We start from the raw sequence: 5,808 nt of genomic DNA on the forward strand, positions 1-5,808 counted from the left end.
AAAATAATGTGCATAGTTGCTATAACATTTTACTCAATTATAAACCCAGTCAAAACATGTCAATTTTGCTTACAATTTGTCAGTTTATTTCTATTTTTTTGTTTTAAATCGAAATACATTTGTACTAATTGCAGTGATTTACCTTTTTGTACTACTAAATTGTACTAAATTCTCTAAATGAAAACGGCCAGGTGGCTGATATACATTTTAGCCAAATTGTTTTTTTTTTTTTATTGTCGTTAAACTTGTTTTTAAATGTTTGTACCAATTTACTAACTTTTTTTTCTTCAAATCCTGCACTCGATGAAAGCTTTCGTTCCAAAGCAACGTCGTTCCCATGAGTCAGCACCTTTCTCAAATAGTCTGCGATCATCATCATCATCATCATCATCATGATGGTGTGGCGGTTTGGAAGGCAAACACCCAGCTGTCACCGAGGCGTGCCAGCTGGACCTACACGACCCCGCACAGCAACGTTCCTCACTCCCCCCTGGCAACCGATGATGTCACTTCCCACCAACTGGTGCTTTCACGTGGAATCTGCCGTCTTTCCGTCTCTCCTGTAAAAACCCTCAGGTGCTGCTCAGATGGTCAATAGTGGGGAAACTGGCTGGGATGTTCTCATGCGTTCAAAAGGTGGACCTATGTGTGTGGAAAATAGACTGTTAGGGTTTTGATCCCACCCAGACTTGGACGCCTTAAAAACATCTCCTGTGTTTCAATGAGGGATTGGTTGCATTGAGCTAATATTGATGATGTGATGAGCAATTGGGATTATGCTTTCCACTGTGCGGCTCGCTTTGTGTTCGTGTGAGAGTGTAGGGTCTGTGACTGTCTGTGTGAGAAAGTGTGTTTGTCAGAGTGTGTAAGTGTGTGGAGGAAAATAAGTGTAGTTGTTAGTGTGTGTGTGTCTATGAAAGAGCAAACGTGTAAGTGTGCATTTTAGTGTGTTTGTGTGCGTGCGTGTCCAGACGGGAATTCGGTGAACAGTTTCCACACATGTTAAAACCAGCCCGTGATTCATTGGATTCACTTCATAGAGGTTCCCCTTACCCCGAAATCCGTTCACGCAGAGTTTCCACGCAGTCGGCAAAGGGAACCAAGATTTATTTTGTCCTTCACGCACAGCCTAGCAAAAGGCAAGATTTTGACGCAGCCATGAAAGTGCGCGTTCCAGACTGTAACCAATTTGGAATAAGCCTGGAACAGAACAAAATGTGGGAAAAGTGAAACGCTGGTGAATACTTTCCGGATGCGCACAGTGCAACTGAAAATGTATTTAACAGCGCTTCAATTTTTGGAGTATGGATGCTTTTCGTATGGGGAATGGTCGAAACTGCCACCATTGAAATGGTCCCTTGATTAACCCCAAATAAATTTCAGTCCTTCTAGTAGACGTTTCCTGACATTTCTGTAGCCGCATCCTTTATCGTAGTCTCAGTTTTCATATCATAAAGACTCCGAAACGGGTGTGTTGACTTTTTATACCCACTGTATCTAGAAGGTGTGACTTAACGTGATGTGTCCAAACAGGCTTTCACGCTCTTGAAGTTTTTCTAATGAGGTTAAAGTTTATATATATATATATATATATATATATATATATAAAAGGAAGGAGGGTGCGCACCTCCTCCTCCTCATGTGAAAATGTCTGGCTCGAGGCAATATAAAATGTTAATAAAAGCATATGGGTACCACCCGGAACCGTTTGGCCACTCGGCGTGTTTAGCGCACGGACATTTGTTGAAGACGGACGCACTGTTGAGCCCGTGAAAAACATTGCCAAAAAACGACAAGAGAAGCGCCTGTAAGTGATTTTTAAGACACTATTAGATGTGTAATGTAATGTACATATAACATGATGTATGAGCGAGCTGAATGGAAGTTAACGTTTTTTTAAATTTTTTTACTTAAATTGGTAATTGCTAGTGCTAATGCTAATCGCGAATGCTAGCCATTTAGCAAAGGCGGATTTTGCTGTCTCAAATCCTGTACGATTTATGCCATCCACTTAGTTCAAAATTGAAATTTTTATTCGACGAAATATCTTTAGGATAATCCATTCTAAATAGATTCATTAGTGATCGACATCTTGCTTTGTCACCTTGGACGAAAACAAAATATTTCATGAGGTTATGATAGAATGCATTTTCTAAGTGCAGATTAGGTGTATAATTGTCGGACAGACGGCGTGAAAATGAAAGCCAACGTACTGTTTTTTTTGGGGGTGGGGGGGTTGTTTTGTTTTTTCATATTTTAAAATGTATTTCTTATATTGTTTTTTTTTTGTAAAGCATGTTTTTGTTTAGTTTATTTTAACTGGGCTGTTTATGTAGTTTTTGTGTGTCTTTTTCTCTAATTGGAAATGTTTTGTTGTCAAATTTATTCTGGCCCTATTTTTTGTTTGTTTTATAATTGGGCATTTTTTTTTTTTTTTAATATTTTTTCTCTACCATGTTTTTTTCATTTATTTCAAATAGGTCTTGTTTTTCTAAAATTATTAACTTGGTATTCTAAAACCATGTTTTTGTTTTTGCTCTTTAGCAAATTATATTATGAAATTTAAATTTGTTTAAATTTGTCTTCTTTTTTAATAATAATAATTGGGTGTTTTTTATTTCCACCATGTTTTTTGTTTATTTTTTTTATTGGCAATGTTGTTTTACAATTCCCAATTCCAGTGAAGTTGGGATGTTGTGTCAAACATAAATAAAAACAGAATACAATGATTTCAAAAGCCTTTTCAACCTATATTCCTACATATATGTGCCTGTACAGTTAAGAATTGTTTTATGGCTACGATGACAGTTTGACTCTAGAACAGACTAAATCTATTTCCATTGTTTCCGATGGAGGAAAAGTGTGTGTGTGTGTTTGTGTGTTCTTCTGGTTGCAGTGTAAATTTAGATGTCGCGCTTGACTGGACTTACTAAAAAAATCTCTTGTTGGTATCGACCCTCTGATGTGTGCAGCTGCAGCAAGGCATCATGGGAAGCCCCAAAAAAAACAAAAAACAATCACTTGTGTCCAAATATTGCCGCTTTGCTCTTTGACAATACTGTTGTTTGCATAGCAGATACACACGCACGCACACACACACACTTTGCACTGTTATCATGTAGAAATTTCATGTCAGCGTGTGCGTGCAGACCTGGCCAAACCGGGGGCCCCACTTTTAACCCTATGTGCCCCTTTTTTACCCTATTTGTGTGGCAAAAAGTTTGACATTTTATTGTTGAATTGCCCATGCTTTTTTTTTTGGGGACCGTTTTATTATTAAATTGGCCATATTGTTTAATAGACTATCTTTTGTTTAGTTTCGTTTTTTTGGTCAGTTTTTTTTATTGGTATTTTTAAAATGTAATTTGACATTTTTATTGACCATGTTTTTATTTTTGATAGGCCATGCTTTTGGTGTATAGATTTGGTTTAGTGTTTTGATTTGATGTTATTATTGGGATCATATTTGTATTCCTTGTTTTTTTTTTTGTTTTTTTTTTTAATAGTCCCTTAACCTTTTTTAGTTGGCCATGTTTTTGGCTGGTGTTTTTCTTTCTGAGCGTGTTTTTTCTTGTTGTTGCTGGTGGTAACTGTGTGTTTTTAGTTGTCGCTGTTTTTTCTTGTCGTCTTTAAGTTAAGCACAAATTCTGCCAAGCAACAAGCATTGGGGAAAGTGTGGTAATAATCCGAGCCGTTCCCTCGCCAACATTCTTTTTCAAGTCATCTCAGATATGAAGTAACATTTTTTTTCACGCATATGCGTGCATCATCATCAGAGTTGAGACGAGAATGTGGAGGCGTTGACGGTGGACTGGGGTTTGACCTCGCTGCAAACCGCACAAGTGTGCACCCAGTAATCTTCAGCGGGACGTCTGAGCTTTCCTTCCTGTGGTGTCCCGCCCTCGCTGCCCGCTGCTGCTTTGATTGTCTTTTCTTATTTTCCTTCTTTCAGAGTTTGAATGGGGAGATTTCAACCAGCGCCACAACCCTAACAATACAGCATGTGTCTAAACTGTGTATGCAACTTTATCGTTGATGTTTTTTCAATTTACCTTTGTAAAAAAATATCTAATAATTTGTAGTGTGTTTATATGTGGAAATGTGTAGTGTATAGTGTGTTTATGTGTAATACTATACACGTATATATATTTGCTTGAATATGTGTACACCATATGGAAAATCACCATATCATACCATGTTGACCTAATGACAAATGTGCACAATTTAGACAATATCATTTCGTATAACCAACACTGATAAGTAAATGTTTTATATATATAAAAAAAAGAAATGAAACGATTCAAAATTCAATGTACAAAGCAAAGAAATGCCAGGAGAGCCGACTAAATCTGAAGTTTGTTTGAAGTTATTTGGGTGTGGACACTTCTGCAACTATGTTCACCAGTTGTTTATTGTTACTTCCACCTCTAGTATATCTGGTGACAAACCCAAACACGACGTTTGTCATCATTTTGAGTTCAAGTCAGCTGCAGTCAGTTACGTTTTTGCTACCTGGAAGTACCCTGGTACTTATTGTTAACCAATAATATGAAAAGATATATAACTAGTGTCAGGACAACAACAATGTAGTATCACAATAATATTTAATCCAGCTGTGTCAATAATGCACCGTAAAAACTGTTGATACGGTGTGTCGCAATATTGCTAATCTTGGTATGATACGTTAGCCCACGCTAGTTCCCAGTGGCTCAGTTAATCGCAAATATGCGAGTTTAAACTGCGTGTGCACGGACGACCTCCGCGAGCTCTGCAGACGGCTGCCGAACTACCCACATTTTTTTTAATAAGTAAAAGTGATAAGTCAGTAGATAAAGTGTTTCACTGACATGTGTTCGTCTGCTGTCCAGTCATGTGTGGAAAGATCTAATACAGTCACGAAACACTTCATGAGCTGCGCTTGAGCAATCTGAGCCGGAAAAAAAGAACATTTCGCCTGCTGCGGTACATTCCGATCCAACATTGATGTAATTGCATTGTTATTTCTCACGGATACAACTGGAGCAACATTGATATTGTGATGCATTGTGTGGCTATAGCTAGCTTAATGCTAAACATACCGTGTAATGGGTAAACATCGTAGGCAAACGGGCTTACGATTAGCATCGAAGTGGCGGTGACACGTAGAAATATAGCATGACTCACAGGCATGTTTTGTTTATCCTCTGCGAAGAACCTGCTAATTTTACTGTGGTGCTGAGAAGCCAATAGAGGAGTTGACTCTCCAATCTTCTGCTGCCCCCAGGTGGTCAAGGCGCGCACATTTTTAAAAAAATATATATTTAATTGTTGTTCCTGTATGTTTGCTACCCGTCTGCCAGGTGGAAGAAGGTCATTTTTCATGATTTTGAAGTCTCGTTTTATGTACTTGATTAAAAAAAAAAAAATGTGTTTAGTCATCCCAATTTGGTAGACGTGTTCACAACACATCGGTGTGTCAAATTTAGAAAACCTTTTTCTATTTTCACACAACAGCGATCTTAAGATGAGTTTGAATGTGATTGGTGAATTCTGAACACGGCCACATCCTCAGCTGTAAGAGTGACTCAGTTATTTATTTTTTCGTTCCCTCTTGAAAATACAGATTTTTATTTTTTTTATTGACCTGTACATGTTATAGGACATAACAATGGTGCAGTCTTTTTTTTTTTCACACCACAAAAACCTGGCCTTTGAACGTGGGTGTGTAAACTTTTGACTTCCAAATGAACTGTAACTTGTGCTTTCTCCCTGGAAAAGATAGTCGGCGCTAGGGCCGCGCAAGCCTCCATCCAGTCCAGCCTTCCATCC

The sequence above is a fragment of the Phyllopteryx taeniolatus genome, chromosome 13 (assembly GCF_024500385.1).
Source record: "Phyllopteryx taeniolatus isolate TA_2022b chromosome 13, UOR_Ptae_1.2, whole genome shotgun sequence".
Classification (NCBI taxonomy): Eukaryota; Metazoa; Chordata; class Actinopteri; order Syngnathiformes; family Syngnathidae; genus Phyllopteryx; species Phyllopteryx taeniolatus.